Source organism: Nicotiana tabacum, chromosome 12 (genome assembly GCF_000715075.1).
Source record: "Nicotiana tabacum cultivar K326 chromosome 12, ASM71507v2, whole genome shotgun sequence".
Lineage (NCBI taxonomy): Eukaryota > Viridiplantae > Streptophyta > Magnoliopsida > Solanales > Solanaceae > Nicotiana > Nicotiana tabacum.
In genome coordinates, this window is record NC_134091.1 from 130,399,094 (window position 1) to 130,417,822 (window position 18,729).

Below are 18,729 nucleotides of genomic sequence, written 5' to 3' on the forward strand. Positions count from 1 at the left end.
AGAATACAGCTCTTGAATTGAACCACACTTGGGATGTGGTAGATTTGCCACAAGGGAAAAGAGCTCTACCTTGTAAATGGGTGTACAAGGTGAAACATAATTCTGATTGCACTATAGAGAGGTTGAAGGCAAGACTAGTGGTCAGGGGGGACATACAAAGAGAAGGGATAGAGTATTCTGAGACTTTATCCCTTTGGTTAAAATAACCACTATTTGATGTTTGTTAACAGTAGTTGTCAAAAAGGGGTGGAAGGTCTCACAATTTGATGTCAATAATGCATTTATGTATGGGGAACTGCAGGAGGAAGTCTATATGAAATTTTCTGCAGGTGTTTCCCCTCCTAAACCTGACCAAGTCTGCCTTTTGAGAAAATCACTCTATGGTTTGAAGCAAGACTCTCGACAATGGTATGCTAGACTTGCATGGGCACTAAGTTATAAGGGTTATTCTAGTTCATTGAATGATTATTTCTTGTTCTAAAAACAGACAAGTGCCCTATCATCTATCATTGCTGTTTATGTAGACGATATACTCTTAACAGGAGATGATATCAGAAAAATCCCACAAATCACTGACTTCCTTAGCACAGAACTCATAATCAAACATCCAGGGGACATTCATTATTTCCTAGGCATGGAAATTCTAAGGGAAAAATAAGGTTTTATCATTAGCCAGAGACAATTTACCTTGGATTTGTTGAAGGAGTTTGATTGTACTGGGGCAGCAGTGTCTTCTCCGCTCGATCCATATGCAAAGCTTCATGCCGACTTTGGGCCTCCAATGGAAAATCCAACTGTTTATTGTTACCTTGTTGGTAAGCTGAATTACCTCACAAACACCAGACCAGATCTCTCTTTTGTTGTCTTATGCCTTAGTCAGTACATACAGCAACCTACACTTCCATATTTCTCAGCAGCTCTGCGTGGTTTGAGGTATCTACATTCAGATCATTCTCAAGGAATTTTTCTATCAGCAAATCCCTCATTTGATTTACTAGCCTTTTGCGATGCCGACTGGGCAGCCTGCAAAGATTCTCACAGATCTGTGAGTGGGTTCTTTGTCACACTTAGTAGAGCCCCTATTGCTTGGAAATCCAAGAAGCAGGTTTCTGTATCTCTTTCCTCCGCCGAAGCAGAATATCGATCTATGCGGCGTGTCACAGCTGAGATAACCTGGTTAGTTCGTCTCCTTGCTGACCTCTCAACACCGGCGACTCTATCAGTGCCCATTTACTCTGATAGTCAAGCGGCTATTCATATAGCCCGAAATCTCGTTTTTCATGAACGGACCAAGCACGTGGAGTTAGATTGCCACTTTATCCGCCAACAGTTCCTCTATGGGATCATCACTCTATCTTTCGTTCCATCGGCACAACAACTTGCCGATCTCTTCACCAAACCCTTATCTAGGGCTTCTCACCAAGCTATAATGAACAAGTTGGGGGTACTCTCTCTACCCTCCAACTTGAGGGGGGTGTTGACATAGAAAAGCCCCATAAGGCTTTGGATCGATTTTACTCTATGAAGAAGGAAGCTAATCTCTCTGATGAAGAAGAAAGATGAAAGGGATTGAGAAACAAAGATAAAGTATTTTCGGAGTTAACTAGGTTCACATTCTTATGTTCGAAATTTCACTCACTTACGTGGCTCAATCTCAGCTTAGAAGAAAATAAATGAGCCTCATTTCTCAGCCGTGAGATATGAGAAGAGGCAGTTGTATAATTGAATTATTCTAGAAAGATCCAAGCATGTGCTTGGCACATGTGTGCGCATAGTAAAAGAATAATTCTGTTATACAGGAACAACATAATGAATAGGAATAGTACAAGTGTAAATAGGATTTTCTTTTACATTTTCTTTTGTAGCAATTTACTTGTACATATAGACATTTGAATGATGGATACAATCAGCGAAAAATTCTCTTATTTCACGGTCCTTCTCTTACAGCAACTGCCCTGTCCCATTGCCATCTCTACTTGTGGAAATCATGGACAAACTCGAAGCTCAAAGACTGAGTTGATTTCAGTTCTCTTTTCTTGATTTTCAGACTTGATCTTTACATATTTGATTAAGCATGAGACCCCCTGAAAATAAATCCTATCTCAAGAATCTTGAAAAGAGGTAACCAAAGTATACAGGTTAGAACTAACCATGTGCAAAGTTTTAAAATGTTACTAGTACTCTTGCACCACAATTTTACAGTCCAATAGTTTTTTGAATAAAGGTTTCTTCAACCACTAGTCAAGGCAAAGCTATAATATTAGGTACCGGTTCGGACGAATCCAGTAGCTTTTGTTTAAACCCTGTATTTGTATTATGAAATTCACTAAATATGTATAAATATTTAATCGCAAACTTAGTAGTAACTAAATGAATAATGGGTTAGGTGGCAACGACAGAACTCATAAACTTCAAATCCTGACTCCGTTTTTGCCACTAGTTTTGTCTTGTCATTGCTCTCTCCATCTCCTCTTCCCAATATCTACACTACCTATTCTTAGTTGATTTCTTGGTGCTGCAGCAATGAGGAAGGGCGTCGACACACTGACAACTGTCCAGTTCCGAGCTTCACCTCTGTTTTCTTCTTGTGATTTCTTTTCCCAAAATTCTTCTGATATTGCAATCTTGCAGTACCTGCAGAAAGTAGATAAGATTCTGTTAGAAAACCACTCTCAATTCTCATGCCAAAGACCTACCACTTACTAAGGAAAATTACCTAATTAAATGATATAAAATCGACTTATCATATAATACTAGTTTAAGATGACAACAATACGAGGCAATTTCTACTGCTTTTGAAAGAGAGCAAATGAAAGAACAATCAAAAACAGAAGCAAAGTGCTTACTTACCATCTTCCTTTAGGTATAAGTACTGCCCAATTCTTTTGAATAACTTCTGTTGAGTTTCTTCCAGTTCCTCTAACTTTGCCTGCATTATGAAGTTACTATATATATTAAGAAAAACAAGAAAACCATAACTGATTTTTCGTGCTGGCTGAAACATTTCACATAATTCGTAACATAATCACTTGAAGTTCATAATAAAGAAGTACGGAACATAAGATATACTCCCTCTGTCCCGCTTTATGTGAACAAGTTCGGAATACGAGCATCAAAGCACTAACTTCCGATATGAATTCGGTCATAAATGTTTCAAGTTTTTTAAAATAAAATTGACATATGCGGGAACTAAGTAAAAGGACTATAAGCACTATAGTTAACAATTCAAACTGCTAAAAGAAATTTGAAACAATCATATTAAAAGAAAAACCTGTTTGACTCCCTAGAAAATTATAGTATCACATAAAATGGGACAAAGAAAGAAAAAAAGGTAAATCACCTCATACAATTGTTTCCATTTGAATGTTCCATTCCTTAGCTTCATGTCTTGGACAACCTGATTTATGCTTTTTTCACCAAACTGAATCTTGTAAAATCTCTTCCAGAGTTTATCAGTTACAGGACTAAGATCTCTTCCCTGAATTAAGCCAGATGTTGAGCACTGAATCAAACATGATGTATAATGTTGAAAAAGAGGAAGAAGCTAAGCAGTTTAGTTTCTTACTTGTGATAAATTCTCTACATGCATCAACTGCTCAAGAGAACAGTGAGGCAAAATACGCTGAAGAAGATGAAACTCAGTTTCACCAACATCTCCAAGAAATCTAACATTATCTATTGCCTTCTGAACACATAAATCTACTAAATAAGGAGCCATATGCATCATTGTCATACGTCTTTGGTGTTCGATTACGTTCTTGATCCAGCCGATTTTACTGTCTTAGACCTTGATAAATTAAGCTGATCAGCTAAAGAAAAGAAATGTAAAATCTAAATCGTAAAAATAGTACAAAAGATAACAATACATCCCCAGTGTAAATATTCTATGACACTTCCCTTAGGAACTTAAACTGCGGATAGATACAACTGTAGCATACCATTTAGGTTTTAAGTACTGAACAGCTTTTACTATTTCTTCAATCCCAAGTTTTTTGTCTCTATTATTAATTACTTTTACATATTACAAGTCATGATTTGTATTAATTTGTATATTATTTTCACATTAATTTCAAAATAATTAAGAAATCGTGTGTCACGACCCAATCTAAGGACGTGACTGACCTTAGGGAATAGGGTCCCCGAACAAGCTAGTTACCAGAGATTTCGTTTTTTAAAAGATGGACAAACTTTCCTTATTTCTAGGAATATAGAAATTTTCCAGTCTCAGCTAAATCATATAACATAACAAGCACCAATTAAAATAAGTCACAACTACTACTAACCATATGTTTGTAACACAATAATACAGAAAGATTAAGGCATACTTATACATCTTATGATAATCAAAATATTCATGCAATTAACTAATGGAGCAACTTTAAGAGTTTAAAGAAAATATGATAACAAATGAGTAACGCTCTTCGCCCAGACGAACTAATGCAGGGATCATCTGTACTGAAATTTGGGGAACCGAAATTAGGGAGGTTCTCGTTGGTGTCAATAGATGTCTATGTAAAACAATAATAGCAAAAGAGTGAGTTCACTAAATTAATAAGTAGATAGCACTTACCCACAATAGCTTTAGAGGAGATAAGTAAGAAAATATGCTAATATACAATACGCAAAAAACATAGGAAAACAGGAAGAGGTTATAAACCCTTTTTAAAAACCATAACGATCATAAATCATATCATGTATAGAGTATTTAAATGACAGTACAGTAATTGATGAGCATCATCAAAGCCCCTTCATGAAAACAATAACTATAAGAACTATAAAATACTATGCTGCAAACAAATACATATACTTGGTAGGTTTCTAAGAATGAATCATGTAATCAGTAGTAGAAATACAAATCATGGTAAGGTTTCATTCACTTTACTCGTGACGAAATACCTAAGGTGTCACCACGAACAATGTGTTCCACTTCCTCAACTATCTTATATTATCACAAAACTAATCTATGTATCAACTTCACGAACTACCAACATAATCAGTTCAATTCTGTCAAATTTAGTTAGTTCCTATGTGCCCGTTGCGCGAGATAGGACATTCCCCATTCATCAATTTAGGGCTACTCATTTCTTAGGTATTACAATCTCGTCATTATTTACTAACACCAAGTCTCTCCTATCTCACAATTCCCATGAATCCTCCCAATTCAAGTAACCCTAGTTTACAAATCCTTCAATTCTAAATCCTACTTGCTAGTGATACCTTCCACCAACACAGGTACTAAGTAATTCTGTTCACCAAAGGTTTAGACAAATGGAAAGAAATCACTTAGAGTTTTTGCCTCAACCTGCTTCATTGACCACTATGCTACACCCCTCGGGTGCAATCCCGAAGTTTTTTCCTAATGACCAACAATAGTTTTAGAAACTCGGAATGATGCGCCCGCCCCTCTACCATTTTCCACGTAAATACCAGGCTTAGTTGGCATTGCGCATGGCTCAAACATGTGATCTAAGTCACAAGACCCTCAAACTTTGCTACATTCTAAACCCTAACTTTCTCAATTCAGTCTATATCTTGGTTGAATTTTCACTATATCCAAGTCCCAATTAACACAATTTAATTCAAACCACCAATAATACTAACTTTAAATTGAAATAAGAAGGCATTAGTACCTTAAATTTTTCCTCCTCTCTCTTTCTCTCAATATAAATTCTTATTTTGATAGCTTCGCAGAAACTTCGGGCTTTTTTTCTTCTTCAGAAGCTTCGTTTAGAAATCCCTTATATAAATTCTTATATGTTGTTCTATTCGCGACATCGGCCGCTGTGTTCTATTCTTTTGGATATAATGACTAAGATGCCCTTTACTAGCTAAAGATATTACATCAATGTCCATTTTATCAATTCTGACTGTTTTTTATGGGAAAGTTACACATTTAAATTTAGCCGTGGCCAAAAATATTTATATTTGTTAATTAATATATATATATATATTGTATACTAGTTATGCATATATTATCTAATGACTAACATGTCCTTTATTTATTAGAGATTACAATCAGAGGCTGTTTGGTTTCCTTTTTACTCTCTTTGTTCTATTTTATATAGCTATCTATATTTCTTTATTAATCTGTTCAAAACAAATAAAAAACTTTCTATATTTAAAAATAATTTAATTTTAAAATTTTCATTTATCTTCAGTGACATATTTTACATTGTCAAAATAGTCATGACAGACTTAAGACGATAAATTTTAAAAGTCTTTTTTTCTTGAATTTTATGCAAAGTCAAATTCACCACATAAATTGGAAGGAAATGAGTGTGTAAGTTTTTTTATACTAGTAATTTTCATAAGATTATACAATGTCAATCATGCAAAAAAGTAATGTCTTTAAAATTGTTTTTAAGTCCCCATAACAGATCAAAGACCTTGAAAAAAGAATTTGCATTATAGTTTGATTGCTTGCTAAAGTCTTGATTCACAATATATGCAAAGATTTATGAAAAGACATGAATTTCATGAAAGTGAAGATGATGATAAAGATAAGAAGCTTTACAAAGATAAAAATTAAAGATATTGAAAGGCCAACTCTGAAAGAGCTCTTGCACATAAGAACAAGTTATATATGTATCTGATATAGACACACTTATCCACCATCAGAAATGTTGGAGTAATACAATTTTCCAGAAAATAAAGAATATGAAATAAATGTGTACATGAAGGTGTTTTAAATTTATGCAAGCTAATTTACACCTAAATTTAGTAAGTAACATATCAAGAACGTTTGCATGTAAAAGCGGGAAATAAACACACACCCACACAAACACATGCGAGCATGAACAAAGAACAGCATGAAGAGAAGGAAAAGAAAAGGACATATAAGACTAGAAACCATGTGAGGCAAGGTTCAAATGATTTGAAAATCTCTTCAGGACATAGACAAGGATATCCTTGACTGAACTCTAAAACTACTTGGTGTTCACATTAATTTCTAAATTCTAATTATTTTCTACTAATTCAGTTTTGCTTGTGTTAAATTCGAACATTTGTGCTACATAGTTTCCATTTCATCTTTCCTTGAGCTGAGGGTTTATCGGAAACAGCCTCTCTGCCTTCTCAAGGTGTAGGGGTAAGGTCAACGTACACACTACCCTCCCCAGACCCCACTTGTGGGATTACAATGAGTTTGTTGTTGATTGTTGTTGTTGTTATGCTACATGGTTTCCAATTATTCTTTCCTATAGTCCCGTAAGGAACTGAATGTATTCAGCACTACTTTTTAAGATGCTCATGTTTAACTCGATTCCAACTTCAAGCTAAGTAGCTGTACCGTCCCTCTTTCCTCCTTTCTCTAACTTTTCTCAAAAGAGAGGTCTAAGTAAGTCAAAGTACCCCCACGCTCAAATATCCTGTTTTATACTAAATACTGGAATACCAACAGGAAAAATCGGAGTACTGAGACCCACCTCTTCAAATGCAGCACCAATCATCTGAATACCAACAGGAAGGGCCGCAGAGCTGCTATCAACAAATCCACACGGGAGAACTAATGCTGGAAGACCAGCCAAGTTGACATTGACCTGCTGATGATAAAAAGAATCATCAACTGAAGAGAATAGAGAATAAATGAACGAGTTACATCATCAACCGACTATAGGGGGAAAAAGTTCAAAAATTACCAAGAGGAATGTAAGAAGCAACAAAATTACTTACAGTCATGATATCACCAGCATACATTGACAATGGATCGTTCTTCTTTTCACCTGTAAATGTCACGTGTCGTAGTCAGAGTTAGTGTAGCCTTTCAATAGAAGGGTCTTACGGAATAAAAAGAAAGAAAAGAAAAAGATATTTAAGCAAAACTGCAAAGTAGATACATCAGTAGAAGTAAAAGCAAAAGCTAAAAAAAGCATACCAATTTTGTATGCCGCTGATGGTGCAGCAGGTGAAATCAAAATATCATTCTCCTCTAATGCTGCCCTGAAGCTTTCCCTTACCAAAGTCCTTACCTGGAATAGAATCACTCTTTAACTTTTCGAAGAATTAAATGAACAAGAAAATACCAAAGCACTTGTAAATTGGGGTTACATAACTCTTTAAAATATGAATTAGCGAGTCTAATAGATGCATCGACCAAACGTAATTGGTTCTAAATGCCACGTACACACTCGATCCAAATTCAGCTTGATAAATATTTGGAGTTAGAACTTCACAGTCAGACACTGACGTGTAGATTGTCTTGTATAAGCATTTAGCCAGAGACTCAAAAAATATAATTTAAGAGGCTGAAATATTTACTTAGCTCTAATTGGCTTATATTAGTTAATTATCTTGAGCAGCATGAGAATATAAAGAAAGTGTTTGCAGTTTTAACTTTAATATAACTATGAGGACTTGGACTATTCTAAGTACATAGATGTACAACCTGCTGAGCTCGCTTGTAGTATGCATCATATTAGGATTCTCATTTTCACCTGTAAAGACATTTAATACACTCAGTCCAATAGTGTTTTCAAAAGTCACCTCATTCATGGAGAAGGGGAAGCAGGAGACCCTTTGTGAATTGTGATGTAACCATTAGAAAGCTACTTTACAAAGAAAACTTCTGTTCCTTGGTACCTCAGAACCAAAGCCTCCAGCACGGGATTCCCCATAAAGGGAGTTTAACTCATCGGCAACAACTTGTTTGCCATACCTGCATTTTGATATCACATGAAGTTACGCTAGCTCCGACACAAATCGAAAGTTAACTACTTTCTGCAGAATTTCTCCGAAGCTTATGTTTGAGTCTTCACCATGAATTTTTGGGTTTTAACATTTTGAAAACTTATCATTACTAATGTAAGGCAGTCTCCGCAATTACAACTTTTCTTTCTAAATTATGGTTGGTATCCACCTATTCTCTTAGCAAAATGGCAGTAAATTCTTAGTTCTTGCGACTGGTATGCAGTAATTAAAAAGAATATATCCGTTCGGCACTCCCACTACTTTCTGCTCTTTTTAATTGGCAAGACTAACGAGATACTTAGTTAATCTCCTTCAATTTGGCTTCCAAAACAGAAGATTAGAGCTGAGGAATCCTAAAAGATATCTAAAAATTGAGGATTGAAAATAGTACTGCCGTTATGTATTTCTATTTGCTCCGAGGAATGGAAAGGAAAGTTCAGATGGAAAAAAAATTCTTTAATGCATCACCTGATACCATCGTAACGGGACAAATTTGAAGAAGATTCAGAAGAAGCAAGGATATAGTAAGCTGGCAATCCTAGAGAGAAGGATGGCAATGAGACCTGCAAAAATAAAAATTAACAACTAATTTCAAATAAGGAACGCCACAGAATATGGTAACTCAGCACGAGGTTCATAACTACAGAAAAATGAAGAATACCTCGGTGACAGTGCATCCTAGTTCTTCAAGATGACTAGCAGCACCACGGATTGAAGTAATTACTTCCGGGTCAACTCCATCTTCAATGGTTTCTCGGATCAGACCAACTCTCAATCCTTTCAGAGGTTTGGAGTCCAAATGATCTCTCGCAATAAATTGGGAAGCAAAGTCGGGAACTTCCTGAAGAGTAATATTGCCAAATAGTTAAAGCAAACCTCTAAACATATACCGCTAGCAGACCGTATAGCCATGTGGCTGTTTATATCAGAAGGAAATACCAACAAGCTCTTATTAGACTTGAATTAGATTACATTACTCCCTTGCCCCAACCACTCATTAATAACATAGAACTCACTCTTTGTGACATTGTATGCCAAACTCCTCATATTCATAACAAGCATACAAGATCAAGTGTATTCAATGAATAAAACTTAGTAGAGGAGATTCTTTTCCCCTTTCTAAAATAGAAAAACATAGCACCTGAGGCAAATACAAGGAGTCATGAACTAAAGAACATGTACAGAAAGCTTACTCGCTTGCTACTTGTTGCGTCATACTTGTCATGACCAGATATTGCATGAAGGAGAATGCTTGCATCAGCAACTGATGAGCCAAAACAACCAATAACATCCAGAGATGAAGCATATGCCACAAGTCCATATCTTGAGACACGCCCATACGTTGGCTTCAGACCAACAACACCACAGAAAGATGCTGGTTGCCTAACACTTCCACCAGTATCACTTCCCAATGATACCATACATTGTCTAGCAGAAACAGCTGCAGCTGAGCCCCCTGATGAACCACCTGGTACTCGGGACAAATCCCAAGGATTTGCTGTCACCTGATAATACCAAGATGCATCACCTGAGTGAACCATGTTAAGTTACAAATTGAACTCTTTAGAGCAAATTCTTCCAACTACATTTATGTCACTCATTACTATCTGAGAATATGAAATTGAACCTACTCGTATAATTAACATGGTAGAGCATTCACTCTATCCCTTCTAATGCATACACCTTGACTCAGAACCCCAAAACAAAATGAGGGGCCCAACTCCTCATTGTTAGCAATTTTCCTATCAATCTCTTCAGCCTCCTTTAAAACGACGTCGGATACATATAAAAAGCTCTTGAGCTGCGGTTCTGTGTGGCGTAAGCGTTGAAGAAAAGTAGTGGCGAGGAGTTTGTACTGAAGATAGCATTTGGAGTTGGCTGAAGCTTACAGTGTGATATGGTGAGAAGGAGAAGCCCAAGGTTTTAAGAGGTTGTATCCATTTAAGGGGTCGTTTGGTTGGACCCTAACGCTAAATACCAGAGCGAATGAGAAAATAATTTTTTTTTTTCAATAATGAGACTTCTCGACACGAATATCTTTTAGTCTGAACGCAAAGCTGATACTGGACCCTAAATGGAAAACTAAAAGAATTTTGCAAAATGAGACTTTTAAATGATAATTAGTCGGATTTCAAAGTTGATGCAATCACCAAATGAAAAACTAAAAATATATCCATTGAAAGACTCTATATAACTAGTTAACTACAAGGAAAAAGAAACTAAGTATAACTATATATGAGATAAAAAAAAAAGTATAACTATTATATTACTTAGTTCGCAACGTCTTTTTTGTTTTTCCTTACCATAAAGGGAGACATGGAATCTAAATTGGACCTTCCAATTCAATGCGAAAAGAGAGCCAAAAGCTTTTAACTCTGGTGTGTGCTAAACGTTAGTGCTTCTGTCCTAATGAAGGTAGGAATAATCTATGAATAGTTTATGTTGGAATAATCTTGGATTCAAAGGGTGCATTTCTATGTGAATATAATGTCAATCATGTTCGATGTATCTTAATTTGTGAAAAGATAATCAACTCATGTTGATCCATACTTGTAAAATTTTTCAATTTTACTTCCTTTTAACTTATGTCTCCAACATTTTAAGGGCAGAGATGCACAAGAAGTTTTTTTCATCTTCATATATAAACTTCAGGTACTGTTTAAGTCTGGATCCCAATATCCAAAGTAAACTATCAAGAACGTCCACAACTGAGTAATTCTTCAACAACAACAACAAAAAACTCAGTTTGATCTCATAAATGGAGTCTGGGAAAGGTAGTGTGTACGCAGACATTACCCCTACCTCATAGAGATAGTGAGGTTGTTTCCGATAGACCATCGGCTCAAGAAATAATGAAACACTGAGTAATTCTTCACACAACAATTAAATTTTATATGCAAGCAATGAGAGGCATAGAGTGGAGGAAACAAGTCTTTTCTCATGCCTTTTGGTATAGCTATCAACTTTTCATTGTCGCACCCTAACTCAATAGCCTTCGACTGCTTGAAGTTTTCAAGAAATTTCATGAGCTCAGAGTACCAATGACTATCAAGTGCTTGCCCAATGAACACATTGAGTATGACCTCTAGCAAAATTGAAGCTTTAATCAGTTTGAACTTTGAATGTTGGCAATCTAGAACAAGTATATGAGAACCTTGTTAAATTAGGAGTATCTAGCTTAACAACAATCATATTTTGAGACATTACAACAAGATGCTTGAGCCGGTAGCTTTAACTATTCATTGTGTTCAATCTTGTGCAGCTGAGTAACTTCAAGATTTCTAGGTTTGGTAGATTGGAGAAAAGATATTCTAACCATTCATTAGTGACATTCACACGACGGAGGAACAAACTTTTCAAGGCTTTGCAAGCAGCTACATTCATTACTTCTAGCTCATAATCACTGGTCATGTGAAGATCTTCAAGATTAGGTGCTATAATATCAACCATCTGAATTCAGAAGGACAATATCCAACCAAACCTTCCTCAGTTTGGGTAAAGTTCTTGCAGTGAAATTGAAATAAAGTTAAAGCCTCTAAGCCATTGCAGCTTTTACTAGGGGTAGCAAATGGGAGTGTTGGGCTGAATTTGGGCGGTTCAAGATGGGTTAGGTCAATAAATGAGTTATTGTCCAACCCAGTCCAAAGTGTACTTGGGCTAAGATGGGCTGGGTCAAGATGTGCTAAACAGTGGCGGGCCCAAGTGGTGGCTAGCGGGTTCAACTGAACCCGCTTCACAAATAAATAATATTGTGTATATGTATAAATTAAGGTTAAAACTGTGTAAATTTTGCATAAATATTTTATTTGAACTCATTTGACAACTACTATTTTACCACTAAATTTATATACTTCTAAGATTGAACCCGCTTGTATAAAATCCTGGGTCCGCCACTGGTGCTAAACAATAGGTCATAGCCCAACCCGCCAACTTGACCCATGTTTTAGAACCATGCTCATCTTGCATAAACAAAACATTTTAAAAAAACGAAAATACAAAAAAAAAAAATTACGGGGGGGGGGGGGTGGGGGTGCAGGAAAAAAATTCCAAACTATTTTGTGCAACCAAACAGTGAAAAATGGAAAAAAAATTTCAAACTATTTTGTGCAACCAAACACACCCTAAAACTTAAATAGGGTGAGATCCCTTTGTTTTGGCAACTAATGATATGGCAACTAAGTAAATTTCTAGATAAGTTGGGGTGAGGTTCATGAGTTGTATTTGGGCTACTTCATGGGTCATAATAGGCTATAAAAAATAATAGGTTAACTTGGGCTCAGCCTAAGGGTGGCAAGTGGACCGGTCCAGGTCCGGGACCGCGGGCCAAACGGGCTAAACGGGCCAAGACGATTTGGCCCGGTTTTAGCGGGCCTGGGCCGGTCCTATGATTTGGGCCCGTCAGGCCCGAGACCGTTTAGCCCACCAGGACCCGGGACCGGCCTGGTCCCTTAGCGGGCCAAACGGTCCTAACAGCTATTTTCTTTTTTAAAAAAACTTTTATTTTTAAATATAGCCGTTGGGCTGTCAAAAATAGCCGTTGGCTATTTATAAAATAGCCATTTAATCCCCCCCTCCCAACTTTGTTTTACTCCCAAACTTTTTATAATTACACCTTTTCCCTATTTTCAACTATAAATACCCCTGACTTTTTTATTCAAACCGTAGAAGTAGACTTAGAGAATATTTTAAAAGATGCGATGAATTTGGCCTAAGAGAAAGAAAGGTTCCTAAACCTTGTCCAACTAGATGGAATTACATGTATGAAAGTTTGGTTGTTGCATATGAATATAGAAACCCCATAAACTCAACATTTAATGCACATGTAAGTGATGATGATGAGCACCTTACAAATGGGGATTGGGCTAATGTTAAAATACTTGTAGAATTTTTAGAAAAATTTCATATTGCTACAAATGAATTTTCTGGGCAATATTATCCTATTATTTCTAACTGTTTAGTTTATATTGCAGAACTTGCAAATTTGTTTGCTCATTTTTTAGAGGATGGGAAAATTTATAAACTTGCTATTGATTCTATGAGAAAAAAGTTTAAAAAATATTTTTTCCCTATTCCCCCTATTTATGGTGTTTCTGCTTTGTTAAATCCTTGTATGAAATTAGGAGGTCCTCATTTTTGGTATGAAACTGTTTATAATGGTTTAGCACTTAAAGATGAGGAATTGTCTCAACTTCCGGAAACAATAGCTTCAATTAGAATAAATGCTCAAACTATTTTTAATACTTATCAAGTTGCATTAAGTTGTATATATAGCTTATCGAATATAGCTTATATATATATATACATCTTATATCGATATACTATATATACATCTTATATACTATATATATTCGATATTAAATATTGAATATTAATATATACATTTAATATATATACTATACTATATATACATCTTATATATAGTATATAAGATGTATATATAGCTTATCGAATATAGCTTATATATATATACATCTTATATCGATATACTATATATACATCTTATATACTATATATAAGATGTATATATTATATACATTCGATATTAAATATTGAATATTAAAATTTAGGATGTTAAATAAAATTTAGGTCACAATTCTATAATAAAATTTACAAAGCATTGCATTAGATATTTTTTTTAACATCCTTTTGTCTCTAATATCTATTTAATTTTTTTTTTTTTTAAAAATATATATGTTGGGCTCACTTAGCCCGTTTAGCCCGCGGGCCGGTCCATACAAAAAGCTCATTTAGGCCCAGGCCTGTTTGGCCCATTTAATTTGGGACCGGCCCGGGACCGGGCCCGAGACCGTTTGGACCGGCCCACTTAGCCCGTTTAGGCCCGGGACCGGCCCACTTGCAAGCCGTAGCTCAGCCCAAATAGATTCATAAGCTAAAATATTGTAGCCCAACCCATTAATATCTGGGCGGGTTGAATGAGTTTGGGCTCAAAATGGCACCCCTAGCTTTTACATAAAGCTTGAATAAAGTGCTCATTCAAAACTGTGTTAGTGAGTCTTAACTTTCTCAAAGATGAAAACTTTATGCCATCATGGAGCAATTCAAGCGTAAATCCACATAAGTCAGAGAACAAAATTGGGTGCAAAATTAGATATCTTGAAGCACAATATCCTTCAAAGAGATCCCCATAAAGCTTAAATTAAGTGTAATAGCACCAGCTATATGACATCTACCATTCAACCAACTTAAGAATTCACAAACCTTATGGTTAATAATTTCTATATTGCTCTACTTGTCAAAGGTGCTGTAATCTCTATTTTGCAGTACAATGGTGCGCCTCAATTGGCCACTTGCACACCTGAGATGAACAGCTTGCATCGAAACAACGTCTTCAACAAACATGGAAGTCAAATAATACAGGACCAATAGCGCTCCTTTGGGGTATCAATCAATATGTCTCCACTTCTGAGAGCGGAAAAAAAAGGCTCAAATGTTAAGAACCAAAAGAGAATGTAAGAAACTACATCAGAGTGGAAGAACAGCAGAAGACAAATGCAGATTTAGATATCAGCCCAAATCAGTAGCGAAACGGTTTACCCTAGCACGACAGCAGAGACTAACATTTATATGATGGTGTTTGATAGGATAATTTTAACTTTCGTAGTGGGATAGGTGTAGAAGTTGAAGTTTCACATGAAAGGAAACACGATTACATGATTAAAGGGCAGAAGGCATTATAAAGAGAGGTAGAGTTGATCTGAAAGGCCAGTTTATAATGTAAACTTGAAAGGTATTTACCAGTCTAAGAAGCAAGAAACTTAATGTGGCAATGAACACTTACCTAAATATTTGAGTCACTATTTGGACACTGAACATCTGAACTTGCAAGTGTTCGTCGTATGTCTTGGCTGGATTTCCCAAGAGGCATCTTTAATGTGGACTTTGTGGAATCTTTACCAGTGAATGCTTTATAAGCAGAATCAGTGTGTATCGTTTCCATGACTGAAGTGAGAAAGTGAGCCGGATCATAGTAAATGTTTATAATATTGCCAAAGCCCAAAAAGGTTTTTTAAAAGGTCCGTTGAGCGACTCAAGGCTATGTCATAATAGATTCGAACACTTGCCCCGGATCGACTTCCAGATCATAATTGCTCTAGTAAATAACTAAAGAAAATAGATAGATGGGAGATAGAAAAATAGAAGAGAAACAAACTAATTATAGAAATATCTCTCTATCTCTAAGGTTCACTAACTATTTGACTGTTGGCGGGTCTCTTTGTATGTGTTGTCCGAAAAGAGGAGGACTCAATGATTATTCGTTCGCCGGAACCAGAAATTAAAATTTTGGTAGATAAGGATCCCCTAAAAACTTGTTTCAATGAGTTCTTAACTTTCACTAATTTCACTAAAGATTTTTATATACGTTCAGTTAGTCATCTAATTTAGGACAGCTTAACGGATACTTGACCGTCTCATTCTGTTGTTTCAATTTGAACATAAAAAGGGAAAAACATTCATAAAATTGTGTGGTATTTTGGACCTCTTTTAGCACTTCTTTTATTATTTTTACTTCACTTCTGCATACTAAAGCAAGTTATTGACACTAGTTTGTGCTCATGGTAAGCAGTTTTAAGCCCTCTTGGTAAGTAACTAAAAGAAATGAAGTGCACTGTATTTAGATGAAGATGGGGTCCAATTAAATTAGCTCTTTTACAATTATTTTGATAATTTCTACTACTACTACTACTAATTTATCATGCAAGTCAAATTAAGATCTTCAGCTTCTTAACCGATCAACTGTACATAAAGTGGGACCTAAGAACTGCAACTTTTCCTTTTATTTTATCCTACCTATGTCCACTAAGATCCTTTACTTTTCTCTTTTTTGTTTTTTTTTGTTTTTCATGGAGTTCTTCTTTCCACGTAAATCCTTTTTCTTCGGGAGAGTTGGGGTTGGGGGAGGGCAGGGTTGCATGGTACAGGAACAAACATAAAGTCGTACCTCTTCTAGTTGACGAGGGTATAGATCTGTTCGATAATATGCAGTTGACATCAGGGATTATATGAACTGAAAAGACTGCAACGGGAAAAAATTAAAGAAATTATATGTCCAAAACAAATACTCCTATCACTACTAGAAATTCGTTAAAAACCGACCAAAAAAATCGATCAAAGTTGGTCGGTTATGGCCAATTACTGACCAAAATACGACCATTAGGGTATAGACGGTGTTTTGATGGTCGGAATGACTTACCGACCAAAGTTGGTTGGAAATTATCGACCAACTTTGATCGGTAGCTTAAAACGACCATCTGACAAGTTTAAGTACTTACCGACCAACTTTGGTCGGAAACATATTTTATTAATTTAATTTTACCGACCAAAGTTGGTCGGTTTAACTAAATTATATTTTTTTATTAATTATTAAAATTTAAAAAAACTGACCAACTTTAGTCGGTAATTGAAAATATATATTTTTTTAAAATAATTAAAATTAAACATTACCGACCAACTATGGTCGGTAATCTCAACAGTGCAGGCAAAATACCGACCAAAGTTGGTCGGTAATGTGAAATTCTGGGAATTCAATGTTCATTAACCGACCAACTTTGGTCGGTATTTTGGAATAATTTATTTTTTTAATTAAAAATTCTGGGTTTAATTTTGGCATAAAGTGTCTGTTTTGGCAGCTACACCACCTGCCAGCATACCAATACACCTAATAACAACAACAACAACACAACAACAACACAACAACAACAACCAAAACATTCAATAAATACTTTAAAACTAACAAATTAAAGTTCAATTGAACATAAAAATCCAAAACCAAGTTAAAACTAATTACAACTAGTTCAAAACTGGTTCTATTTGTCTAGTACAAAGTATATAAAAGCCAAGGGATATTTTATACAACATTATCATCACCGTCTGATGAACTTTCATTTACAAGATGATATAGAGAACGATCTTGTGGAGGACGGGAAACACGATCAAGGGGAGGATGGGAGGAACGATCACGAGCAGGACGGGAGGAACGATCACGTGGAGGTCGACCTTCTGGAGATGACTCACGAGATCGGGGCAACTGAAAAGTTCCACTAGATAGGAGAGTTCTGATCTGAGCTTGTATGACAAGGAATTGAGCATCTCTAAGCCTTTCTCTTTCCTTGGCCGCTTCTAGCTCGGATGTGAGCTTTGTCACTGTCTCCCGCATAGCGGAGAGGCTCTCCCTATTATGTTGCTCGCCTTGCGAGGAAGTCCCTATTCCTCGCTTTCCACACTTATAGCGATGGAAGTTTTTAGTAGGAAGCCCGTATACCTTCCCCCATTTTGGACTGCCAACAGACTCCAACCATATTCTTTTAGCATCCTCATCCGAAGGTTGGGTTGGCTCACCCGATTCACCAGCTGGATGACTACGGATGAATTCCTCCACGTTACTTTGGTAGCGACTCTATATTATTTTAAATTAAATTAGTATTTCAAAATTTTTATAAATTTAAATTATAATACTTAAAGAAAATTGAAAGCTTACATATACAGTCGAGGCCCGGTCCTCGACCCACTTATCTTGATCCCCCTCTTTCTTCTTCTTCTTCACAATATGCGTCTCCTTGAATAGCTCATCATGACTCATTGGACGTCCATACTTCTTTTCCTGAAAATAAATTAATTTAGTAAATAAGCAGAATAGATATACTTAGAAAAGTAAAATAATTTAAGCAATTACGTACCAATCTTCTTTTTATTGTCCCTAGGCTGATCGTACCTCCAGTAGGGCTACTTATCGGGCGAATTGGGCGGTTAATTACTCTTAACGTTTTGGCTTAACGGTTATCGGCTTTTAAATGTATTAATCCACTAGCCACCCGATAAGATATCGGGCGGATTGGTATCGGTTTAGCTCTTATCGGGCGGTTTATCGGCCTAATTAAATCTATATTGCGTGCATTAATTATTTGTTGACCGCCTAGCATACAAATTCATAATAGGAAATTACACATTGAGTCCCGACAAACATGTCTGTTAACGCCTACATAAGAATGATGGAGTGTGTCATGTGTTGTAGAGTGAAAAAAGTAG

The 18,729-nt window shown here is 36.0% G+C and overlaps 1 pseudogene; it reads right to left on the bottom strand.

Annotated features, from left to right (window-relative positions):
• Positions 1-2,194: 2,194 nt before the first annotated feature.
• LOC107824664 (glutamyl-tRNA(Gln) amidotransferase subunit A, chloroplastic/mitochondrial-like) lies at positions 2,195-12,196 on the bottom strand (annotated as a pseudogene).
• Positions 12,197-18,729: the final 6,533 nt, after the last annotated feature.